The following is a 27496-nucleotide window of genomic DNA, read 5'->3' on the forward strand; positions in this document are numbered from 1 at the left end:
GCCAGTGAAGATGGGTCACAGGGATGGCCACAGACTCAGGAAGACCACAGACTGGGAGGGGAGGGGGCATCAAAACGTTGGGTACTGAAAACCTACATAATTAGAGCTGTATTTGAGATATTTACTGATTTCCTAGAAATTTTCAGACACTGTGTTAGTTGCTGTTGAGAAACAAAAAATTGCCTCAATGCCTTTGTTATGGCCTCATAGTCTATGGTGGAGAAGAGAAACATCCACAAAGGCCTCCAGCTGATGGTAGAATGACATAAATGCTTTAAAAATACAAAATAAAAAGAGCTGTGGGTTTACAGGGAGGGAGAGAGGCAACGAGCAAATAGGGAGACCAAGGTTGATCTCATGAAGGAAGGCTTCAGCAAGCCCTTGGGGCAGAGTAGGGATTAAACAGGCAGAAACCTCTTTAGCCCCCACTATTTACCCTCATGACATAAATCATGATATTATACATCTACTTGTTCACCGGTGTCTCACGGTCTCCCCAGCCCAGCAGACATGAGCTCTGGGAGGACAGAGACTGCGTGAAGCCGACACTGTCCCAGCACCGAGAGCAGTGGGCACCACATCACAGGCACATGATGAGTCCTGGGGGATAAATAAAGGGATGATTGGAGAGTCAAAGCATTCTAGGTAGAAGAAACCATATAAGCAAAGGAAGATTGGGATAGGCAGCTCATTAACTGGCATCTACTCCGTGTTAGGAATTACTGAGGGCCTTCAACGTATTCTGCTAACGCGAGGATTGATGAATTTTTTCTAAGGGCCAGACAGGAAATATTATAGGCTTTGAGGGCCATACAGCCTCTATTACAGCCACCTCAGCTCCGCTGCTGTAGCATGAAAACAGCCATAGATAATATGTTAAAGAATAACTATTGCTGGGTCCCAGTAAAACTTTACCAAAACAGGCACCAGGCCAAATTTGACCTACAGGCTATCATTTACCAGTAACTGGCCCTTAGAAATCTGAGACAAAGAAATTCTTGCACCATATATGACTGATCAGCTCATGTCAATGTAGGAGAAAAAGATATATTATCAATATCGGCATCAGGAATTGATTACCTGATGGCACATGTTGTAGACACAGGTTAGCCTAAGAAAGCGTCTTTCTTTCTTTCTTTCTTTCTTTCTTTCTTTCTTTCTTTCTTTCTTTCTTTCTTTCTTTCTTCTTTCTTTCTTTCTTTCTTTCTTTCTCTTTCTTTCTTTCTTTTTTCTTTTTCTTTTTCTTTTTAAAATCTTATTTACTTGAGCAAGAGAGAGAGAGCAAGCACACAAGCATGGAGAGAGAAGCAGCCTCTTTGCTGAGCAAGGAGCCCAACATGGGGCTCGATCCCAGGACCCTGGGATCATCACCCGAGCCAAAGGCAGATGCTTAACCAACCAAGCCACCCAGTTGCCCCAGGAACAAAGTTTCTAGTCCGTCACATTGACCCTCCTAGGTCCGTGTCAAAAACTTGGCTCATTTCCCTCCAGAGCATTTTGATGAACAGTTCCCAAATATAATGAACAAATTCCTAAACATGTAGCAGAAACCCTGGAGCAAGTGTCCCCAGGAGAACTTCTTTTCATGATTCAAATTTAAATTTTTATTTGAAATATCTAGATAACTCAGCACTTTTCTCATCAAGGGCAAATATATGCTAGATAAAATATTAAGTTCTTTGGTGGGGATTTCACCTAGAAATCCCAACAATTAGTACAATCATGTTGAGGTGAAGAGAGCAACAAAAGAACACAAGCCAGGACTTAAATAACAACCCAGAACTATGTCTTAGCTACATCTTAGGAGACAGCTGATCGCTGACTCACACGAATTACAAGGAAAGTTCACACCAGCATAGCGTGTGTTGAAACAATTCGCCAGAGACCAGAGACACTCAAGCTGTCAAAAAATGGGGCCCAAGGAAATTAGCTAAGGCATAAAGGACAAGGCAGGTCTCAGAGATTGGGGCAGGTCAGGGTAAAATCTGAAAAATTTAACCAAGGCTAGAAGATTCAGACATCTATATACTGGCTCCAAGGAGTCAAAACAGGCAGCTGGAGGGCAGAGGGGTAACGCTGATCACCATCCCCATGCGGCATGTATCTGGAGTATGTCTTCAAGCGAAGGATTGCTAGACCTTCCAATTCATACCATCGTTCTGTCCGTGTGGCTTTCTTTATTTTATGGTCGGTGAATGTTGATGAGGAAGACTTTAAAGAGGCACAACCAGATTTTCGGTCCAACCTCTGGCGAAGCACATCAGATACATCAAGTGAACACCTCTTATGAATAAGAGATTGATGTAAATAAATAAGTAAATAAATAAATAAGAGTCCTCTGAGAGACCCATCTCCCCATGTACCTGAGCATACAAGTATATTTATTACTTTTCCAGCCTTCCTGTCAGCTCTCTAACTGAGCTCTAGCAGATGGGATGGGAATAAGTAGTAATGGAATGTTTCTTCCAATCCTGGACAATCAAAAATACCCAAACATAGTCTTGCATCTTCTCCTTTTCTAGCTGGCCGGAACAGTAAAGGCTCCCAGGGCAAATCGAATTCATGTGTCTAGAATGGCAAAGATTCAAGATTGAGGGAAACTGGGTTTCTGAATCACAGCATGGAGGAGAGCCACCGATCCGGAAGAGCCATCATTATATTGTGACCTCACTTTTAAGCCTCTGATGTTGGAGGCGTAGCTACTACAACTGTTAACGTTGCCTTCACTAATGTTTGATCGAGGAGCACACTTTGGTACTGGAGAATTTTGCAAGTGTTAACCTGCCCTCACAGAGCCTGAGCACTGTAAAAGTGGGTGAAGGGGAGTGGGAGACACAGGCTTCCAGTTATAGGACGAATAAGTCACGGAAATAAAAACCACAGCAAGAGGAATATAGTCAATGAGTATGATAACAGTGTTGACAGACAATAGCTACACTCGTGGTGAGCAGAGCATACTGTATAAACTTGTCCAGTCACTATGTTGTACACCTACCTGAAGCCAATGTAACATTATGTGTCCACTATCCTCAAATAAGTTTTTTTTTAAAAAAATCAGTGGAAAAATGAATAAGAAGAAATAAATGAACTTAGGTTGACATAACATTTTTCTCATTTCAGCAAAGTTCAATCATATCGCCTACACATACGGACAAGAATGAAGTAAACAAAATAGTCCTTGGGAACTGGGACAGGATTGGGAGATGGAGACTGATGTTAATTCCTATAGACCATTGAAAAAAATGAGGAAAATAAGGAACTTCCAAAGATGGCCATACTGTGGAACACATCTGAGGATTATCAGCAAACACCACGGAACATTTGTCTTTTCCCCTCTTTTTGCCTTAAACTTTTATCATTTTTTTTCTTTTTCCTCTCTATTCTCCAAGTTATCATAGTACTTCCTATTTAACACATGAGTATATAATGTCTTATTTATTTCACACATAGACTCCTACCAAATTGCATTTCCATAAGGGCAGATACCAAGTCTCTTAACATTTTTCCTTTTGTTCCTAAGAGACTCACCATTGAGTCCATCCCACTTCTCAATTCAAGATCCACAAACACCGTTGATCTGTGTGTGAAAAGGCGCTAGTCTGGTTTGGTTTGTTACTTTCCCCCTTTATCCTTCACCATCAATTTCAACTTCCCATCCTCCAACACAGACACTTGCTTGAGTCTTTTGAGTGCATTTATATCTACTATCACCTAGACATGTGTTCAACGTTGGAAAAAGGTAGCATTGTCTTGTGCCTGCATCTTCTATAAATGGCATTTCACTACCCCTTTCTGCACCTTATTTTTTTTTATTCAGTCTTTTGTTTTTGAGACCCATCTATGTTGCTACATGCAAATCTAGCTCATTCTTCTGACTCATGCATACTATTCTCTAGCAGGATAATTGATTTTGACTCCATCAGCATGTTACAACAGTGGATATAATATAAGAAATGATGAGAAAGTTTCTAGCTGGCCACCAATTGTCTGGATTAGTCTGGGATTTTATTAAATTTCCTCTCTTGGTTAATGACCTAGAGTCAGAATTGGCAGTGTGCTCATTTTATTCATAAATGATAATCGTTTTGGAGGTAAGAGAATGGCAGGATGACACCACCGCACACAAACACACTCCCTGCCTGCTGTCTCTGTCATAATGACCTCTGTCTTAATCTGATTATAAATTTGTGAGAAAGTAACCGCTGTAGCCTCCTGTTTTGTACAGCTTCTAAAGAACTGTGGTATTCTGTCGCAGTTTTTAGAAAGAGAGAAACTCCTCAAGGAGGTTTTTATTTCTTGATTTAGCTGTCAAGAATACAACCTTTACCTCTTCTCTACCCTATACCCTAATCTCTCCCTCCTTCCTTCAAAAAATCAGCAGTTACAATCTCCTCAAACAGAAAGCCCTAGTTTGTTGTTTCTTAAGGTACATAGTACAGAGTCACCTGGGCATCAGAATGCCTTAGGCATTTGCTAAAAATAAAGATTCCTGAGTCCTTCCCAGCTGAATCAGAGTCTCTAGGGGCAGGGCCCAAGATCTGGATCTTTCACAAGTGATCATAATGCACCCTAAGGCCTGAACCTCTCTGCCATAATCTTTGATTATCTAGCTCAAAAATTACCAGTAGTTAGTGTGCCCAGATAGTTAGAGTTCATGGTCATAGAACACTGAAATGGAGGCTGCTTGCATGACTTTCTCTGATAAAGCACCGGATCTTGATATTTATAGCAAAAAAAGAGTCTCTCCTGTCCACATTTTTATAGAAGACAATTCTGAAGAAGGTTATTTCACTTGGGATTTTAAAAATATGACAGAGTAGCTCAAGATATTCTTTGCAGAAAACCATATTCCATCTTCTGTACATGCGTATAGCTGAGTTTTGACCATAGTTTCCTAATTGCAAAAAAATGGTGACCATGTTTACAAAATACTAGAGCTCACCCAGTCTGCATTCTCTTCTCCTGGGACAGAGATACTCTCTCTACTGCTAGAATTTTGTGCATTTGTCCTTCTGCATATTTTTGCCAACATTTGACTTAAGAAAATCTGCGTGTGCCCAAGTACTCTCTTGCTACAGTTGGAAGTGTTGCAGGCAGAGGTCCTTCCTATTGAAATTATAGCAGAAATGGGAGCCCCCATTGCTCAGAAGATGGAAGCCCTGCCACTGTTATTTCTTGCATAACATCATTAACCACAACCCCAGTAATAATGAGGCTCTTACTGGCTGACTCACGTGGGGAAGCAAGCATTGTATGCACCTCCACTTCCTACCCAAGGGCTAACTTTGGTGGGCAGTGGTGAAGAGGGGAGGCAGAGCTGTCATAAGCCTACACACAGGACCTCCAGGTCCAGACCTCATGGAAAGCCCCGGCATTCAGGTGTCTACCAAGCCACAAAGCACAGCCCAAGCATCCAGTTGCCTCTGGCTGCACAAAGCTTCTGGGCACCAAGGACATAATGGCTTACAATTCAATGACGTAGTTTTGAAATAGCCGGATGCACCTTCCCTCATCAAATCAAGATCCAGACTGACAATAACGTTTGGACGACAGTCCCTCCAAGCAAAAGTTTACAATCACCATTTCTGATTAAATTACTCATCAAGGGGATCCCTGGGTGGCGCAGCGGTTTGGCGCCTGCCTTTGGCCCAGGGCGCGATCCTGGAGACCAGGGATCGAATCCCACGTCGGGCTCCCGGTGCATGGAGCCTGCTTCTCTCTCTGCCTATGTCTCTGCCTCTCTCTCTCTCTGTGTGACTATCATAAATAAATAAAAAAAATTATTAAATTACTCATCAATTTGCACCTCATTTAAATCACTCGATAAGCAATATTAGAATGCACGTATTTCATACGTTTATTATATAGGACATATGTATTCTATTTCCTTCTGAGCATTAAATATGTTGCATAGCACCTTTGAATGCCCATGTAAAAAAGTGTATTTGGTGGGAGAGCATGGTGAAGATTAGTGTTTAATTTCTTTATGCTCAGTTTTATATAAGAGAAACCTAACTAGATTATAGAGCCAAGCTCATATTTTGGTATAGAAAGGGTCTCAGTCTCGTCCAAGTTAAAAAAAAAATCAGCTGGGCTTCTAATCATTTTCCAGTCCAAAGGTTAAAAAGAGTAGTGCATCTTATTTCAGCTTGTAGCTCTTGGGAACCTGTCCGTCCATTCATCAAGATCTCACGAAGCCCTTAGTCTTTTGGCCATCATAACAAATGTTTGAAGACACCCAAAGATTCATCTAAGATTCCAGTTACCAAGGGAATGTAGATCAACTGCCTTGACCACTAACAGCCTCCATAATCAGGCTCAAATACTGCTCATGGCCCCAAAATCCATCAGCATACAGCTTCGCTCTGCTCTAACTAAACTCTACTACTCAGGGGCTCCAAACTGTGCTCCGTATTGTATGCCGTGTTGCCTCTTTCCTTTGTCATCCTATATACCGATTTTTCTATCTGGCTCCAAGCTAAATTACCTCCCCATCCCTTTCAGCTTTTCCAAATCCTGTCCGTTCTTCGGGATCCAAAAACCGTCCCGGCTGTATATGTATGATCTCCCCTCGGGTCCAGCCTTCAACAATCTCTGCTCCAAGCTCTTGTACCATGCCCCCATAGGCTTATTTCACATTTATCACTCACTATTGTGATGTCTCATATCTGTCTTGTGTTTTCTGTTTACCTCTTCTATTTCTCTTAACTTCAGATGTGTTATGCCTTCCATGACCGTGTGGATTGTAAGCTCCTGGGAACGGGACCTTTCCTCATTATTCTTGGAATCAACAGCAGCCCTGGGTGCAGGGCCCTGCACAGAAATGCAGCTCATCAAAATCTTCTTGTATTTCTCTTGAAAGGCTTCCTGCTGCTCTAGGTGCTGTCCTTGTCAGCAGGCTTTCAGGCTTGAATGAGTTGCCTGACTTTGCCATTCAAACCTTCCTACAGTGCTTAGCCTTGTCCCCTGGCAAATACCTTTCTTCTCATTCATGGCTTTTTTTAGTGGAAAAGATGTGAGCAACATCACTTAAAAATAAATTTAATATAGGCTTTTGGAGACAGGGGAAAACAGTTATTCTTGGTTAAAATATACTTTTAAAATGCTTATCTAGGGTCAAAGAGTCTGGGTTGTAAACTCTGCTAGGTATAGTGAGCATTTTGAAGATAAAAGGCACACTCCAAAGTGATACCTTTTAATTCATGATTCTTTTTTAGACTGGCTCTCACAGGCAAGATTCAATCTGTAGCAAAGGCACCTTAACTTTAAAAAGAGCAGCTTAGCAAATCATTCCCAAGGATGCTCAGACTCACTGGGTGTAGTTCAGGAATTCATGACAGCTTTAATCTGCTTTAGGAGGCATGTGTAGCTGAAATGCAAGATTCTCATTCAAATTTCTCTTCATGCAAACAGACTCAGAACAGAGTCTAAGGGATTGATCTAAGGGAAGGGAAGATTTGCTTCATTAAAATCTAGGTCCTTGGTGTAATTTCGCAGAACATTGTAATCTCGCCCAACTGCAATGGTAAGAAACTAGTGCAAATCAAGTTTTCCCATTCAGTTCTATTTTCATCACCTCTGTAGTAAACATCTAATATTATGTCTTTCTCATGGGGCTCTTGAGTGAATCCCCAAAGAGGTAAATATCATCAACAGCATCTGGGGAATCAGTTAGTGCTTCAGCTACTGAACACTGTTGTTTTGGAAATCACACTAGTTTGAAATCCACTTTCCCTTGAATTAAAATGTGTTTCCTTGAAAGTTTATCTCTCAGGAAAACTCCCCCAATACCAATGTAAACTCTCTTCCAAGTCCCAAATTAAATCACATCCTAGTGCAATTCAGATGCCATAAGAGCAGATAAGACTAAAATTGAGTGGATAAAGGATACCAGTTCTCCTTGGAGGGAAATACAGTTTGATATATATTTTTAACTCTAAGACTTCTGACGCTCAGTTCTTATCATCTCTAAGATGTGCAGCCTAAGGATTTCCAAGAATTGAAAAAAGAAAAACTTACAAAAAAAAAAAAAGAAGAAGAAGAAGAAGAAGAAGAAGAAGAAGAAGATGATGATGATGAAGAAAACACATTTTAAAATCTTAATCAGTAACTTGAGGGTCTGTAGGTAAAACACTATCTGATCTGATGTCTATTGCAGCATAGCAAACCATGCCAAAAACTTAGTAGTTGTAATTAACAGTCATTTTATTTGTTCATGATTCTGTGGGTCAACAATTCGAACTGAACTCAGAGGGATGGTTCTTCTGTTGGTCTCTTCTTAGGGTCACTTGTGTACCTGCAGGTGTCTGTATGTTCAACTGCAGCTGTTTGATTTCTGTGGCTCCCCTCACATGTCCAGGCCTTGGTGTGGCTATCAGTGGTATCACACAAGCCTTGCCAGCTGGACTGGGCCTCTTCACAGCACAGCTGATTACTAGGGGCTGAGAACCGAAGCCTAGGCCTATGCTTACAGCTCCATGGCATCCCTTCTGTTGTACTCTATTGGTCAAAGTGGCTACTGGGCCAGTCCAGATCCAAGGGTAGGAGAACAGAGTCCATTCTTGACAGCAAAAACTATAAACAGTCTGTGGCCCTTTTATATCAAGCATGTCATCTAATATCCAAAACACAGAATAGAGAGGACTGAATATTCCAACCTCAGCAGACTTCTGTTTTTCTCTTCTTCATACGAAAGGAATGTTTACTTTGTAAGAATAGCAAGAGCACTTCATATCTTCACTATTGAAAAGGCTCAAGGTTAAGGGAATACTCAATGTGGAATCAGAATATGATGAAAATCAATTATTCATTAACTGAAAAGTCCAAGAGCTATTATATATATATATATATAGATAGATAGATAGATAGATAGATATAGATATATATATAGTATAAATATTCTTGACTTTGTAAAATATTCACTTCTAAGACTTATCTTTTTTTTTATTTTTAAAGATTTTATTTATTTATTCATGAGAGACACAGAAAGAGAGAGAAAGAGAGAGAGAGAGAGAGAGAGAGAGAGAGAGAGAGAGATACAGGCAGAGGGAGAAGCAGGTTCCATGCAGGGAGCCCGACGTGGGCCTCGATCCCGGGCCTCCAGGACCACACCTCACGCTGCAGGCGGCGCTAAACTGCTGAGCCACCAGGGCTGCCCTAAGACTTATCTTAGATGTACAGAATAAGCACACCTTGCATCAGTGATTCTTCTTTTATTTTTTTTATGTTTTTTTGAAAGATTTCACTCATTTATTTGAGAGCGAGCACCAACAAGGGGAGGGGCAGAGGGAGAGGGAGAAGCAGACTCCCCCACTGTTCAGGGACCCAATCCAGGACTTGATCCCAGGACCCCGAGATCATGACCTGAGCTGAAGGCAGACATTTAACTGACTGAGCTGCCCAGGTGCTCCTATATTTTTTGTGATGGAAATGTACCCCAAAAGTAGAATAATATCATGAATTCCTATGTATTCATCACTCATCTCCAATAGTTGACAGCATTTTGCCAATTTTCCTTCAATCCTCATGTTTTCTTTGTAGTATATTAAAGCAAGTTTCAAACACTATGGCATTTTACTTGCTGTGTGTGCTTATTAAAGACTCCCTGGATGATTTACATGGGGACGGCTATGACAGAAACATTTAATGGTCACCATATCTTCCACAGGCTCCTCTAGAAACTCAGTCTTCCATGTAGTTTGGGTCAGGGCCGGTGACTTATTCTGACCAATAGCTTTGGGCAGAAATACCTGGTATCCTTCCAAGTTGAGGCATTAAGAGCTAGGGACGGTCTCCATTGATGACCTCTTACTTCGGTGACCTTGGCATTCTGATAATCCAAGGGACATAGATATAAGTAGAAGGAGGCTGCTCTTTCAGAGCAGGTTTGATGTGAGAAGTAAGCCTTTATTTTCTCAAACTACTAAAATAGGGGAGTTTCTCTTTTATCTCCGCCTATGCTGAAATAAAAGAACACCTGGTTTATGCAGCCATAAAAAAGGATGAGATTGTGCCATTTGAGACAACATGGAGGGATCTAGAGGGTATTATGCTAAGTGAAATATATCAGAAAGAGAAAGACAAACACCATATGATTCTACTCATAAGTGGACTCTTAAACAAAACAGTGAATAAACGAATAGAAGAGGAATCAGACCTATAAGTCGGAGCACAAACTGATGGTTGCCAGAAGGAAGGAGAGGTGAGGGGTGGGTTAAGTTGGTGAGGGGAGAGAAAGAGCCAGGCTTCCAATTATGGAATGAATAAGTCACGGAATAAAAGGCACAGGATAAGGAATATAGTCAATGATATTGCAATAGTGCCCTAACTCCACAGACGGTGGTAGCGATGCTTGTGGGGAACATAGCGTAATGTGCCAACTTGTCAACTTACTACATTCTGTGCCCAAAACTAATGTAACGTTGTGTGTCAGCTACACTCAAATAACAAATTAAAAAATAAAATAAAAAATAAGAACAGCTGTTTAGAGGGAAACACAACTAGGAGCTACTCGCTTACCATGTGATCAGAAGCCGATCAACAAGACTTCAAGCCTGTTTCTTCAACCACAGAATGGGTGACAGTGACACCTATCCTCTCTCTACCTCACAATGTCATCTTGAGCATGAGGGGGTGGAAATAAAATTGTTTGAGAAGTCGCACATTATTATAAAATGTGGTGGTTTGTTAGGTTACTGTCGGGGCTATCAGAACCCACTTCCCACCATCAGTAGCTAAACACATGCTCAAGACTATACACAATTTGCCACACGGAGAAGTTTTTATCAGTTCCCCTACAATGCTACTACTTTTTAAATTACTAACTTGGGGATTCTGTGGATCTGTATTCACAACTTCAAAACCTCAACAGGAGGATATATGGAAAAGGATCATTTTGAATTGATTCGCCCCTTCTCTGCCATTCTTTGGGGGATATAGTGTCAGGTGCTTGGAGGGGCCATGGGGTCACCACCCATGGATCAATGTTCCCAACTCCACCAACATATTTAGCAGGAACAGGTTCCCGGGACAGTGGGGCAGTGATATAAATCATCATGCAAACCCAGACATTTTCGAGAGTGAAAGGAGAAGTGCTGATAATTACGTCAGGAGGACTGGTGAACCTAGGACCCTGGAAAGTACAGTCATCCTAAACTTTAATGGGAATAGCAAATAGGAAAAAAAGGTGATAGGAATGATGATTTGTACTAATTTTTTCTGTAAAGAAGAAAAGAGGAAGAGAAAGAGCAGAAAGAAAAGAGGAAGCTGGGAAAGGAAAAGAGAAAGGAAGAAACAGCGCTGGTGCCCTGCCCTCTACCTGTGATGGGATTAAACAGTGGGAAACAGCTGTCCTTGCCCACTTGGCAGGCCTCCAGGGGTAGCAAACCACAGCCTTGAATATCCGGGGGCCGCCACCCTGGGGAGGTGTGATGGGCTGCCCGGCTACCCTGATGGCCCACTTCTGAGTAGGTGGGTTTAGAGAAGATAATTTCGTAGCCAGAAGTGCAGCTTGTCGGAGGCCCAGACAGCCAGGCAAAGAATTCTGGTTTTAATTCCCTAAGTCTAGCTTCTCAGGGTCACCACGTCCCTGGGAATACACCTTGGCAGGCCAGAGCATATGAGAAGCCACAGAAGAACTAGAGGCGTATTTCCAATGGATCAAATTTTCAAAAGGTATTGGTGGGGTATGTGCAGAGATTGAAATGAAAACTGGAACTGTAAATCGTTTTTTAAGATGATCACGTTAAATCCTCAGAAGCACGTCACGCAATGCAAAGCTTCATGCCTCTTACAGGCAAAACACAAGGATTCACTTAAAAAACGTTCGTTTGGCAATTTTGCAGAATTTGTCTATTCAAGTGTTATCCCCAGGCCACACAATTTTGCATTTAGTCTTTTCTTCAGAGAGGACACGTGGATGGGAAGCTTCAAAACAGCCTGTTTAAGCAGGAAGGTGACACAACTGCCATCTTAGGGACTGGTCTGGCGCCCGGACGGTGCAGGGGGCGGTGCAAGTGCTAGGGATGGGCCGGCAGGTGCGCCCAGGGCCTGGCTCGGAGCTACAGTGACTGGCCCTGCAGGGCGCCCCAGGCTCCCCGCCGGCCTTCCAGAAGCCAGTCACCGGCGCTGCTCTCTGCGGCTTCATCGGATCCTCCTAGGATGACGAAAGGCGGAGGAGACACAGGAGCTTCCCCTGCGGCCACAGCCCACGTGGGCCGGCAGGTGCAGGTATCCTCGCAGCAGCTGCGGGTCGGAAGGACAAGACTTGGTGACCCAGTGAATAATCACGTGGGAAGGGAACTCGAGGCCAGTGCTGGCCTGCGGCAGGAGGAGCGACATGTGACGTGTGTGCCACCATACAGCAAAGCCTGGGTGTTGGGCCAACCAGACATCCCCTTACATTTATAAAGAGCTGTAGGAGTTCGGGCCAGTGTTGGTGCCGGGGGCGTGATTGCATCCTGGCTAACGGCTCGTTCGCACCACAGGAACCGGCTCTGGGTGCAGGCCCAGGGCACCTGCCATCAGCCAACCAGCCTCAGAAAGTTCTGGAAGGATGTTTCCCTGTAAAAGGCCAGGCAGAGCACTGAGCACTCAGTGAGACCTCAGCAACACCCCAGCTCGGGGCTAATCCAGGTACAGACTCCCCCATCCGCATCTGGTTCCTCCACCACAGCCACCAGCTGCGTGAACTGTCAGCCCGAGCGCCGAGAGGGCAGCTGGGCACCTGCCGACCTGGCCCCGACCCCCCAGCTCCACACACAGCATCTGGGAAACGCTTGTCTTCGGAAGCGCTCCGTGTACAAGAATGTACACAGTCTCTCCTGATGGAAAATGACGTCATGTGTCTGTTTCCTATTAGTGGTAACAGCTTGACCCCGCTAAGTACAGCAGCTCGACTGCCGGAAGCGCTTACTCACTTTATTCCCATTTCACAAATTTGTTTACCTGTTTTAATCTACATTAGCTCCACGTGTGAAATTCGTACGCCAGGGAGTATTTTGTTCCCAGCACACATCCACTCTGTTTGGTTAGCTGAACCCTAAACATATCCCAGGAAACCACCCTCCCCTGTCTCAGGGGCAAACCCCTGCCCCCAGTGGGCAGGGCATGTGACTCAGGCACCACAACCTTCTGGCCACATGGCCCCAACCAGAGCCAATTTCCTGGAAGGCCTAATAAAAGATACAAATAAAATAAATTGGAGAGAAAATGGGCTCTATCCAACCACAGACACAGAAGTAATAAAGACCATAAAAGCATATATGGATAATTATATGCCCATCTTTTAAAAAAACAAGATGCAAAATTTGAATTACTAGACAAATGTAAAAATGCACAAATCAGCACAAAAAAGAAGTAGGATATTTGAAAAAAGACAATTTATAATTTAAAATTAGAATGAGAGAGAAGCACCTTGGGGGCACAGTTGGTTGAGCATCTGACTCCGGGTGTCGATCAGGTCGTGATCTCAGGGTCGTGAGATTGTATCCCACATTAGACCCCAAGCTCACTGCAGAGTTGGGTTAAGATTCTCTCTCCTTCTCCTTCTAACCCTTCCACTAGTGCTCTCTCTCTGTCTCTCAAATAAATAAATAAATCCTAAAATAATAATAATAATAATTAATAATAATAATGAGAGACACCTGGGTGGCTCAGTGGTTTAGCACCACCTTCAACTCAGGGCATGACCCCGGGGTCCTGGGATTGAGTCCCACATCGGGCTCCCTGCATGGAGCCTGCTTCTCCCTCTGCCTGTGTCTCTGCTTCTTTCCCTCTGTATCTCTCATGAATGAATAAATAAAATCTTAAAAAAAAGAAAAGAATGAGAAACAAAATTATTCCTTCTTGTCCCAGTACAAAAATCAAACAAAAGCCAAAAAAACCAGCAAAAATAAAAAGGTCTAAACCTACATGATTTTACAAGTATTAGCCATATTTTCAAGGAATAGATATTTTATATGTTATAGATATTTTATACAATTTACATGGACAATAGAAAAAGACAAGAAAATTGAATTTTCCAATGAGATTTAGGTTGACACGTAAACCAGTTATTCAGCAAAAGAGACTCCTACCTCCAGCCAAGATGAAGGGAAAGGGACTATATTTACTCTCCCGCCAGAAATAAACAAAGGGAGGACATGACACAGAAGTTTTCACACATTGGAGATCAGGCAACAAAGGACTGTGAGCCCTGAGCGAGGGTAAACAAACATGAGCTCTGTGTTTATATTTGTGCCCAGATCAATAATCAGTGCCCGGATTATTCCTGGAGAAAGGTTCTAGATGCTGGGTAAGAAGGAAGAACCTTGACGAAGTCTGGGTGGTCATCTCGAGTCCCTGAATGGGGGCTACCGAAACCCAATTGTTTTCTCTATCTGGAGGATAAACTAGAAAAATGTAGTGTAATGAACTGCAATTCGCTCTGTAGCCAGAGCTGTGACACTAGGATTGGCCTGGCCTTGGTCTAAACCTAGGAAATAAATGAATCAAAGTCAGAATCACACCTTCTTGGGTGAGTCCAGAGGTCCAGACAAATCATATCTTGAGATCTATCTAATTAGGAATTTAATCATGCAGTTGCTAGGAAGAAAGAGGTAAATGTATACCTATTAAAATGAAGAAATCTAAATAAATAAATAAATAAATAAATAAATAAATAAATAAATAAATAAAATGAAATAATGAAATGAAATGAAATAAAATAAAATAAAATAATAAAATAAAATAAAATAAAATGAAGAAATCTGCAAAGCATACGGCTGCCTTAGGGAAGTTCCGGAATGGCTAGTTCTGGATCTAGAGTAGAGTGGACACCTGCCATTGTTTTGTCTGCTCAGCAATAAGGACAAGAGCTTTCTCTTTGGGTGGACTTCCCTGACTTAGGGGGTAACCGGGAGGCCAGCTGCATGCTCTGCTGGTGTGCCGAGCAGGGCAGATATTCCCCTCTCCGGACCACCCAGGCGCTGGGCAATGAGCCCGGTCTGACCAACAGCAAATTCCCGCCCAGATGTTGGATCTCAAGGGGAGACTGCAGAGGTGGAGGGATACTCAAGGTCACCTGATCCGTCCCTCATCACACTATTGCCGGAGCTTAGTGACCGATCTCTCCTGGTCGCGCTCCCTGTTCCTTCAAATCGCTCCCCACAGTCGCCAGTGACCCACTGTGAGGGTGAGTCGGCTGCGCCCCCCATCGGGCCTGCAGGAGCTCCCCAACGCACGTGGCCACAGTGTGAGCCACAGTGGGTATTCTCTGGGGATCGGCTCCCTCCAACCTTCCAAGTCCCTCGCTTACTACTGCCCATTCCACCTTCACCTTAGGCTCCGCTCTCATTGAACTTTCTGGAATCTCTCCAGCTTTCTGGGCTCTTGTCTGACACTTAGTTTTCTGCTCTCGGCTCTCACTCAAATATTTTCTCCAGAAACACCCTCCCTAACCAATGCCAACACCTCCCAACACCCAGACCGCCTTTCCTTTCGACACCTCTCCTTCCTTCCACAGTCCACTCTGTTTTCTTCTATTTCTGCATTGATCACATTTCAATGATGTCCGATATTTATGGCCATGTCTCCAGTGAGCAACACTCGGGCAGCAAATAGGTCTCGTTCAGTGTGGCACAGAAGAGGGGGTGTCTGTACAAGTGAACGACAAGCAAAATGCTTGGGTGTTTGTTCCCTTACTGTCTCTGTATTGAGTTTTCTCTTCCATCCCCCACAAGGATTATTTTATTCCTTCTTCACATCTCTCATAATTCAGACGTTTACCCAGCTCTTCACTTTTCAGAGATCCTCATGTCTCCTTTCATAAGGAACCCACCAGAAGTCCACCAGAAGGAGATGCCTGCTCCTGCCCTTTGCCCGTCTGTCTCCACCCACCTTCTTGCTTCCTCCTGCCACATTTGCCCCAGCCTCCACAAGCTCCCTCCAGCCCCGTGTACCCTGGGTCACTCTCCTCACCACCTTGCAGGGAGCTGATTACGTCAATATTGCCTCTCATGCCTTCAAGTATCTTCAACCTGCTTTCTGTCAGCATCCAAATAGGCTCTACTTTTTTAATTTCCTGGTTGACCCTTTCATCTTTTAGCAGGATGGTCCTTAACCTCCACGTGTTTGAGGTCCTTCCAAACTTCTTGTTGTGATTTAGTTCTAATTTCAAGGCATTATGGTCTGAGAATATGCTGGGGACGATCCCAATCTTTTGGTGTCGGTTCAGACCCAATTTGTGACCCAGTATGTGGTCTATTCTGGAGAAAGTTCCATGCACTTGAGAAGAATGTGTATTCAGTTGAGTTTGGATGTAAAGTTCTGTAGATATCTGTGAAATCCATCTGGTCCAGTGTATCATTTAAAGCTCTCGTTTCTTTGGAGATGTTGTGCTTAGAAGACCTATCGAGGGTAGAAAGCACTAGATTGAAGTCACCAAGTATAAGTGTATTATTATCTAAGTATTTCTTCACTTTGGTTATTAATTGGTTTAAATATTTGGCAGCTCCCACATTCGGGGCATATATATTGAGGATTGTTAAGTCCTCTTGCTGGATAGATCCTTTAAGTATGATACAGTGTCCCTCTTCATCTCTCACTACAGTCTTCGGGGTAAATTTTAGTTTATCTGATATAAGGATGGCTACCCCTGCTTTCTTTTGAGAACCATTTGAATGGTAAATGGTTCTCCAACCTTTTATTTTCAGGCTGTAGGTGTCCTTTTGTCTAAAATGAGTCTCTTGTAGACAGCAAATAGATGGGTCCTGCTTTTTTATCCAGTCTGAAACCCTGCGCCTTTTGATGGGGTCATTAAGCCCGTTCACGTTCAGAGTTACTATTGACAGATATGAGTTTAGTGTCATCATGATATCTATTCAGTCCTTGTTTTTGTGGATTGTTCCACTGAACTTCTTCTTAAAGGGGAATTTTAAGAGTCCCCCTTAAAATTTCTTGCAGAGCTGGTTTGGAGGTCACAGATTCTTTCAGCTCCTGCCTGTCTTGGAAGCTCTTTATCTCTCCTTCCATTTTGAATGAGAGCCTTGCTGGATAAAGTATTCTTGGCTGCATGTTATTCTCATTTAGGACCCTGAATATATCCTTCCAGCCCTTTCTGGCCTGCCAGGTCTCTGTGGAGAGGTCTGCTGTTACCCTAATATTCCTCCCCATGAAAGTCAGGGATTTCTTGTCTCTTGCTGCTCTAAGGATCTTCTCTTTATCTTTGGAATTTGCAAGCTTCACTATTAAATGTCGAGGTGTTGAATGGTTTTTATTGATTTTAGGGGGGGATCTCTCTATTTCCTGGATCTGAATGCCTGTTTCCCTTCCCAGATTAGGAAAGTTTTCAGCTTGGATTTGTTCAAATACATATTCTGGCCCTCTGGCCCTTTCGGCGCCCTCAGGAACCCCAATTAAATGTAGGTTTTTCTTCCTCAGGCTGTCATTTATTTCCCTTAATCTATAAAGAACTTCTTAAACCCAACACCAAAGAAACAAACAATCCAATCATGAAATGGGCAAAAGACATGAAGAGAAATCTCACAGAGGAAGACATAGACATGGCCAACAAGCACATGAGAAAATGCTCCGCATCACTTGCCATCAGGGAAATACAAATCAGAACCACAATGAGATACCACCTCACCCCAGTGAGAATGGGGACAATTAACAAGGCAGGAAACCACAAATGCTGGAGAGGATGTGGAGAAAGGGGAACCCTCTTGCACTGTTGGTGGGAATGTGAACTGGTGCAGCCACTCTGGAAAACTGTGTGGAGGTTCCTCAAAGAGTTAAAAATAGACCTGCCCTACGACCCAGCAATTGCACTGCTGGGGATTTACTCCCCAAAACACAGATGTAGTGAAACTATGGGACACCTGCACCCTGATGTTTATAGCGTAACGTCCACAATAGCCAAACTGTGGAAGGAGCCTCGGTGTTCATTGAAAGATGAATGGATAAAGAAGCTGTGGTCTATGTATACAATGGAATATTCCTCAGCCATTAGAAATGACAAATACCCACCATTTGCTTCAACATGGATGGAACTGGAAGGTATTATGCTGAGTGAAGTAAGTCAATCGGAGAAGGACAAACAGTGTATGTTCTCATTCATTTGGGGAATATAAATAATAGTGAAAGGGAATATAAGGGAAGGGAGAAGAAATGTGTGGGAAATACCAGAAAGGGAGACAGAACATAAAGACTCCTAACTCTGGGAAACGAACTAGGGGTGGTGGAAGGGGAGGAGGGTGGGGGTTGGGGGGGAATGGGTGACAGGCACTGAGGGGGCACTTGACGGGATGAGCACTGGGTGTTATTCTGTATGTTGGTAAATTGAACACCAATAAAAAAATCATTTATTAAAAAAAAAACCAAATAGGCTCTACTTTCTCCAATCCTAATGAAGGAGCCAAAATTAAAACTAAGCTATGTTCCTTGACCCAGAGGTTGCTCTACTTCTCTACTCTCCCGGACCGCCAGCTACTCATAGGAATTGTCAATATAGCCCGTCTCCAGTTTCCCACTTTGCCTTAATTCTCCCACTTACCCCCGTTTAGCGCCTGCCTCCCCCAATCTACGAAAGCGGCTGTCACCAGGCACATCAAAAATCCTACTACTACCAAAATCTTAGTAACCTTCTCAGTAGCTGTGTTCTGTTTTAAAAAACTGTCTTCTTGTGGCTTCTGTGCCTCTACACCCCACTTTCCAGCTTTCATCCTGCTTTTCTGGCTATCCATTCCCAGCCTGCTTTGCTGGCTCTCCTCCTCTATTTGAACATTATCTAGAAATTAACTAGGACCTTGGACCTGGGCCTTCCTCACACCTCTCATCATTATCTGCCCTGGCAATCTTAAACCGTCCACAGCCCTTTATGTGCCAAAGACTCTAAATACCTATCTCCAGGAGGAACCTCTCTTCCGGCTCCGGTAGATGATCCAACTGCCTCTCTGCTCTCTGCTATGAGATGCTGTGCCGCAGGAACATCTTAAACTTACTCGGTCCAAAACCAACTCTTGATCCTGACCCCAAGCCCTCACTAGGCTCCTCCTCCAGCCCTTCCCATCTCACTAAATGGCCCTCTCCTCCATGCAGTGGCTCACGCCAGAAAACTAGGAGTCAACCTTGGGCCCTTCCTTTTCCTCAGCATTTATATTTGACCAATAACCAAATCCTACAGGTTCTACTTTTAATAAAAACCTCAAACCCATCTACTTGCACTGCCTCCACCCTAGCCTGACCACCATCAGCTCTCTCCAGGTTTACTAAAGCTCTCCTATCTGGCCTCCCTTCTCCAAATAGTCTCCAGAATGATCTTTTATTAACAAACAACTGACTCTTCACATTTCTCTACTTAAAACAGTCTAATTGCTTTCTATTGCACTTGAGATAAAATTTTAAAACCCTTAACAAGGGTTATAAGATGTTGTATGATCTGGCCCCTGCCTAATTCACCAGCCAAAACATATATCACCCACTTCTCTGTTCATGATGAACCGCCTACGATGCCCTTTTTTTCTTTCCTGGAATTTACAACCCACATTCCTATTCTTGCCATTGGATCTTCATGTGCTAATCCTATGTCCCTCCGTCCTTCCCCCTGGCTAGTGTCTGCTCACCCTTTAGGACCTGTCCTAAATGTTCCTTCACCAAAGAAGATTTCCCTCCTTACCCAAGTTAAATATGGTCTTAATGTTTTCACATGAGTTCCATAGTTTACCATTATTTATCTATTCATGTGATTACTTATCTAATGGTCATAAGCTTCATGAAAATAGGAACAAATGTTACAACATGGATAAGCCACATGCAAAAAAAAAAGCCACAAATTTTATGTTTCCATTTATTTGGCATGTCCGGAATAGGAAAATCCCTAGAGGCAGAAGATGGATTGGTCATTTTCAGGGGCTAAAGAAAAGAGGTAATTGGGAGTAACTGTTAATGGGTATGGTGTTTCTTTCTGGGGTGATGAAAATGTTCTGAAATTAACTAGTGGTGATAGTTGCCCAACTCTATGAATATACTAAATACCATGAACACGCACATGTGAAATAAGTGAATTACATGGTATATAAATTATACCTCAAAAAATAAAATGGAACACAGTGTCCTTGCCTTGTCCTCAAAAGCTTGCAGTGAAGATATTGCACAAACACAAAGCAAAATATGGTAAGTGTTTGAAGAGAGGGAACCACTAAGTCTTCCCAGGATGCTCTGACCCACGGGTTTAATCAGGGTCATCTGGACTGGATGCCAGAAAGGAGTTCTGACTTCATTTGATTGTCACTGTTGGCCTGACTCTGAGATAAACCTTTGCAAGTAAGATAGTGCACATTTTCCTTCCACACCCTCCATTCTTCCCCTAGTCACTCCACAAATCTAGGAACCCCCTTCCCTTGATAGATGTCCCCCTGCACACACACACACACATTCCAATGAAACATCAGCTCATGAAAAAGACTCACAGTCTAGTGTGCTGCCTCCAATCTTGATTTTCATCCCGAAGAGAAGACTGATGTATCAGGGAAGACTGCCAATATCACACAGCCAGGACTGGAAAGGCTTCACCTCTAATTAGTCTCTGCTTGATATAAAATTGGATATGCTCTGATTTCTTCATTATAACAATATATGTCATTCTAGCCATTTCCATGCAAGAATTTTATTTCAATATAATAATGCCTATAATTTAAAATTCTGTATGTCTACACAACATTATAGTATGAGTACTTAAGATGTTACTACCTAATTTCTTAAGCAATTGTACTCCATGAAATAGATATTAAGCAGTTATCTTTTTTTAAGATTTTATTTATTTATTCATGAGAGACACAGAGAGAGAGGCAGAGACACAGGCAGAAGGAGCCCCTGTGGGGAGCTGGATGTGGGAGTCGATCCCAGGACCCTGGGATCACGCCCTGGGCTGAAGGTGGCGGTAAACCGCTGAGTCACCCCGGGATCCCCAACAGTTATCTTAACTAATTCCTCATGGTAGGACATTTAAGTATCTCCCAATCTTTTGTTATTATGAAAATGCAGCAAGAAGCAAATTTGTACATAAAGTTATTTCCATACTTACCTTTGTTTCACTAGGATAGATTCCCCAAAGTAAAATTTCTATTCCAATTCCTTTAATTTTTTTTTTGTCCCTAGGCAGAGGCGCATTATTTTGCTTATGTTGGGTTAAGTTTGATCAGATCTTAAAACTGCCTGTTCCTCAAAGTGCAAATGTAAAAATTAAAACAGTGGAAGCAATATTCATATTTTTCTTGATACTCATAATACAACAAAGTGATAGAGAGGAATAACACCTCTTTGACACTTAATTGAACCTACTATGTGCCAAGTGTTTTGAAAATAGTAACTAATTTCATCCTTTCAACAACTCCAGGTGGTCACTATCATTACCCCTGTTTTACCAGTTAGGACACCAGGCAAAGCAGAAAATGATGGGTCCATGCTCATGGACACTGGCGGTCTGGATCCAGAATTGGAATTCTTGACTACCATGCTACACCCAAATTTGGAGTTGGAAGATCTGGGTTCAGAATCTAGCTGCACCACTTACTGACCCATGGGCAGGTCAGTAAACTGTGCCAGCGAGTTTTATTATCTCTCTTATTTGAACATAAGCACACATGATTTTATATAAATGCATAATTATATCATTAATTTTATCATTAATTTTAATGCAGTTTTTTCCTTCTTTTTAGTTTAACTCCATCCTTCTCTCACCTCTTCACCATGTAGGTCCTCACACCCGTCCTCTTATTCCATGTGAGCAATCTAGTATTTATCCTTTTATGGTTTCCCCAAAGTCACATAATCAGACACACACATATATATGACACACAGACTCATTTTGTATAGGTCGGCATTTTTTACATAGCAGGATCATATTTGTTTTAAATGGAATGCAGTCAAGAAAACAGAAACCATTCTAAGTCAGAGAGAATTCAATGCAGGATATTGGTTACACTGGAAACGGATGCACAAAGAAGCCAAGTACGGAATGGTGAGACAGCTCAGAAGTTGACAAGAGCAATGAACTGCTATCAACCTGAGGCTGAAGGCACACAGGACATAATGCTATCCCATCCCAGGAGCTATGGTCACCTGGTGGAGGCTGGCTCCACAGCGAAGCTGTCTAGGCAGTCAGAGCCATGGAGGACAGACACTGCTGCTGAAGATGATGCCCTCTCTTGCTTATAGTCCACAGCAATCCACCATGATTCCCATTGCCTAAACTCAGCTGGAAGCCAGCTGACATGGGAGCCTGGAAAACACGATCCATAGGCATCTGCCATTTTGTAATCCAGAAAGCAGAGGAAGAGTGAGGAACGGGCCAGGGAGCAAATGTCTAAAAAAACCAGTATAATGCTATGCACACTTCCCCACATCTGCTCCTCTCAATCAACATTACCTTGGGGGAATCCCTCCATTGATGAGTATTCATGCTCTTGCGCTTTCAAATTTGAGGGATTATTACTTTTCCTATGATTATTGTGAGCATCATGTAAGTGAATGGATATGAAGCTAGAAAGCCAAGGAGTAGAATATAAGTTTTATTAGAATTAGCCTGTCACCATAAGGTGGTATTTATATGAATTGCTACAAACGTGATGAAACACAGCTAGAAGTTGCAATCTAACCGGGGTGGGCTGATACTCCAGGCAGCAGGGAAATGCCCACTGACCAGTACTTTCCCCCTCAGCAAAGGCAGGTCCTAAGGCCTCCCTCTGACTTCTCATCTTGCTCTGCCTCCCAGTGGGCTGTTTCTTGACTTATAATAACACAATAAACAATATAGGATTCATGCTTTACAGCAGCACTGACCAAGAGAGATTTTGATAATGATGGAAATAGTCTACATCTGCATTGTTGAATATGCTAGCCACCAGCTACATGTGGCTACGAGTACTTAAAATCAGGCTAGTGTGACTAAGGAACTGAATTTTCAACTTTAATTTCAGTTAATTTAAATGTAAATTCCACATATGACAAGGGGCTACTGTGTTCTACAGTGCAGCTTTAGAGCTTCATAATTATTATCTCTTGAGAGAAGTATCTTGATCCACAGTGACGTTGGAGAATCAACTGAAGCTTTTCCAAATTCATGTACTTAACCCCACTTCAGATTTACTGACTCAGAACCTCTGAGGCTTGTACTACAATGGTCTGTTAAGTTCCCTGCAGCTCTAAATTTTCTATAAGAAAAAGAAGAAATGTTACCTTAGAAGTTTATACACTAGCTCAGCTACTCATTAGTGAAGATTAGAAATTTTTGGACTGATTTGTTGTCTCTTATGTTCACCTAGCTGAGAATAAGACCCTGCAGCAGCAGAGGGGGGAAAAGAGGGGTAGGTTTTAATAGAGAAGAAGGCAGCCAAGAAAGTCCCAAGAATTTGGCAATCAATGCCCATGCCTTTGTGGGCGTTGTGTGGGCATCTCTGGGCAGCCCAGGGTCAGCATGAAGTCATTAGAAAAAGGAGCATACTGTCGATAAGTTTTACCTACTTAAAATGTTTTCCAGGGTCACCCTGGCAGTTCAGGGGGCGATGCCAGGAGATCTGGAACTGAGCAGGCCCACAGCATGAAAAGGGAAGGTAAACTATGCCAAGATGGATTCGTGGCTAATGAGGCAGTCAGCTGCTTTAATTGCACAAGAGGATGGATAACAGTCCTGCTGAAAGACAAATGATGAAGGCATGCACTTATTAAATATAAACACCAGGGTGAAGGTGAGGTGTTAATCTTCAGGCAATAGATAGCCGTCGAGCCCTGTCCCATAATTCCATTTCACATTAAACTTATTGTGGGCAATAAGGTAATAATGTCAACGACTCACCTCTGTTCCTCAACAGCAAGGAAATTGATGGCGAGCTGAAAAATTTCCAGCCCCAAAGTGAGGACATTACTTGAGGGACTAAAACGAGAATGGGGAAGATAAGAAAAACTCAGAATGGATGCTTATAATGCTCTCTTGGCTACCATTGCTTGGTGCCGCTAAGAAAGCAGTAGCTAGCACGCCCTTCTCTCCCCTGGAATCTGCCAGCACCAAGTGGGAAAATGTCCTCACCCTCATTCTAACAGCTTGAGTAGGTGCAAGTGTGGATCAGTGGAGTTGTAGACACTCTCCCTGTCCCCGTTCCCCTTTGAGAATGGGTACAACCTAATAAACACATTAGGGCCAATGGGAACTAAAGTGGAAAGCTCGAATTTCAAAGATGGGCTGAGGAATTTATGGCTACCAGGTTAAAGCCTCCTAACTCACCTCCTTTCTCGTGTCATAAACCCCACCTCCCAAAGTCCCGAACTGAACACTTTGAATGCCTCTCCACTGTCTCTAAGATGAGCCTATCCTCCTCCTTAGCTGGACATCAAAGCCTTTTATAGAATAGCCCTAACCTCACTTCCTGTGTAATGTTGCTGAATTGGTTCCCTTTGTGAGCCTTTACAGAACAAGAGGTGGGAAGACACACTGGCTACGTGAGCAAGGGCAAGTCGAGCTGGATGCGCGGCTTCATTATCTGTAAAATGGACTGAGCATCAGGGATACAATGGAACTGTAGTTGACTTTGAACAACATGGGTTGGAGCTGCGTGGTTCCACTCGTATGTGAATTTTTTAATATACTATACAGTGTAAATGTCTTTTCTCTTTTTTATGATTTTCTTAATAACATTTTCTTTCCTCTAGCTGACTCTATTGTAAGAATACACTATATAAAACATATAACACACAAAATATGTGTTAATCGACTGTCGATGTTCTGGGTAAGGCTTCTGGCCAACAGTAGGCTATTAGCTGTTAAGTTTTGAGGGAGTCAAAACCTATACTCAGATTTTTGCTTGCATGGGGCATTGGTGCCCTAGTTCCACATTGTTCAAGGTCGACTGTACTGTGAACATTAAGTAAAGTGCTTGGCCCAGGGCCTGGTTTATGAAATGCAAGTTCCCTTCACTTCCCACCGTGCTTACAAGTCATACTTGTCTTCTCATTATTTCTAAAACACACCTAGTAGGTTTCTACTTCCCTTTATCCCCTCCTTCCATCCCCTTTCCCACCATCACCTCCACACTCCTTCTGGAGTCTACACCACCCACTTAGTCAATCCTCTCTGCTTAAGGTCCAGGCTCATCTACCCCCCACTTCCACAAAGCCAGACTCAAGTTTCTGCATCAGGAACATGATTCAAGGCAATCTTGGATAGCTTCTCCAACTCCTAACATTACATGGTACAAGGAATCCATAACCTTGGCTTTGAAGGTAGGACAGACAAATCAAACCTTTAAACTCTCCAAAGAATGTAAGATGACTTCCCCAATTGGTAAGCAATGGGTAGAGAGTGAAAATACTTTGTAAGCTATTTAAAAATCTGTATTCCTGTAAAGGGTTATTATCTTCAAGCCTTGTGTAACTGGGGAAGGGTTTCATGCCAGAAAATAGGCTGTACCATGTACAGAATCAATCTTCCCTACAAAGTAAGTTTGTAGGGAAGTCCCCCACAGTTTTAGGATGATCAGAGTCCTGATAGCCAATGCTATCCACCTAGGAAGTGGATGATGTGAGAGCTAGACAGTGGACTGTGTCTGTGGTCTTATAGAGAATTCTGGAATCTCTCTCTGCACTATGCTTAACTTCCACAAACACATCCATTTTTCAAGTGTTATTATTACATACAGGGCCCTCAGTTAGCTATCAGCAAAGATGGGCACGTGTATATGTATAAGATGAGCTTCTTTCCCTAAAAGAAGTTACAATCCAGAAAGAGAAATAGAATATAAATGGACTACAGGAGGAAGTCACAGGATGTGTCAAAGTGACATAGTGTTTGAAGGAAATGAAAGGATGTGCCAGTCCCTTTCAACTAATGTGATCAAAGAGCTGTGTCCAGTGATCCAACTTACCAAAACTGCATCTACCCTGCTCTAGAGAAAAGAATGAAGCTCTAAAATTCTACAAGCTCTTTAAAAAAAAAAGAAAAGAAAGAAGAAGGAAAGAAAGACAACCCAAAGCCTATTTTTTTATACTTCTTTCATGCTCACCCATTGGAAATCTTGAAATCTCCTTCCCAGCAATAATTCGTCTGTGATTTCTCTTTGGAAACATGCTTAAGTTAGAATATTAAATCACAGCAATAAAGTTGAGAAATGTGACATCAGATTGAGATGTAAAAGCTAATAATTCATCTTATAATGACTATTACATACAAGAGAAGATAAAACCTTTTCCCCAAATGGGCTACTGAAATTCCTGTTCATACTGAAAATTACTTTTGATCCTCTTTCTCCACACTCAGAAACTAAGATAGTAATAATTTTCCTTAAAATCCCTGAATTTATAATCCTTCTTTTATAAACCCAAAGTCCATCTTTCAGAATCCAACGTGACTTGTCAGAGTTCTGAATGAGCCACAATTACACACCAGCTTTGTCCCTTTGCCGTCACAGCTTCTATGCTAATGTCACCTCCATAGATCAGAATTGTCTATCACAGTTAACAGAAACTTTAGATTTATTCTTCAGCTTGTTACGAAATATATTCTTACAACCGGTCAACATCAAAACACTTGGGGAGCTGGGCCCACTTGACTTGAGCTTTCATTTTTGAAAAGAATACTAAAAATGTATAATAGTAAAAGTAATAATAGGTTATATTTACTGAGCATGTCCTGGGTCTCAGGCATCTTCTAAGCACTACTCACAAAGGATGCACACACCAGGTAACAAGAGGAAATCCAGTCCCTATCACTGGTAGGGCCTTGCTAAGGTGCTCTGCATCGTCTCGGGAAGTAGAGAAGTTCCAGAAAGATGGGAGCTAAAAACGTCATGGTACCTAGATTACAGCCAGGTTGACAGACATGGATGGGAATGAGAGGGACAGCGGAGTAAGGCTTGTATTTGCCACCTCTTTCTCCTGTTTTCTGTTGCTCAAACTTCCATGTTTGAGCACCTGGATTCCTTGGCTGACTCCTTTGCACCCATTTTGTTCCCCAGATTTTCTTGTGGTCAAGTGGTCTCTCTTCCTTCCCTACTACAGGCTTCGTTGGCAATCCCCTATAATTCAGACCCTAAGTGCCCGTTCCTGTAGGAGTTCGTGGAAGGGACCCAAGCCCTGCTCTTCAAGATCCCACAGTCTAGAGGCATAATAAGCAGAATGGAGGGTAGTTATATTGTACACCATTATATTATCCAGGATTCTTTCCACTGCAGGTGACAGAAACCCAATCAACATGGCCCAAACCTGGACTTCTGACACATAGAACTGTAAGATAAATACATTATTTTAAGCTGATAAATTTGTGGTAATGTGTTATGGCAGCAATAGAAAACTAAGTCATATACTAAGCCAGCTCTGGAGAGAGAAAAAAGTCATGCCACAAACTCCAGAAATTCTCTAAGAAATTGCAAGAAATCAAGAGGCAGCTAGGCCTATAGCTACAACAGTAACCCCAGCCACTACCACTGGTGGGGCCTCTCTGAATTGTCTCCAGGATAGAAGTTCCAGAAAA

The 27496-nt window shown here is 42.6% G+C and overlaps 1 long non-coding RNA gene across 1 annotated transcript in view; it reads right to left on the reverse strand.

Moving 5' to 3' along the window:
- Positions 1–12483: 12483 nt before the first annotated feature.
- LOC129514626 (uncharacterized) overlaps positions 12484–27496 on the reverse strand; it is a 41641-nt gene continuing 26628 nt past the window's right edge. Inside the window, exons 3-4 of the long non-coding RNA XR_008665470.1 lie at positions 20448–20563; positions 12484–12561 (exon numbers count right to left, since the gene is read on the reverse strand). This is a non-coding gene — a long non-coding RNA (uncharacterized LOC129514626). The remainder of the gene's footprint in view (positions 12562–20447; positions 20564–27496) is intronic.

The sequence above is a fragment of the Nyctereutes procyonoides genome, unplaced genomic scaffold (assembly GCF_905146905.1).
Source record: "Nyctereutes procyonoides isolate TBG_1078 unplaced genomic scaffold, NYPRO_anot_genome, whole genome shotgun sequence".
NCBI lineage: Eukaryota > Metazoa > Chordata > Mammalia > Carnivora > Canidae > Nyctereutes > Nyctereutes procyonoides.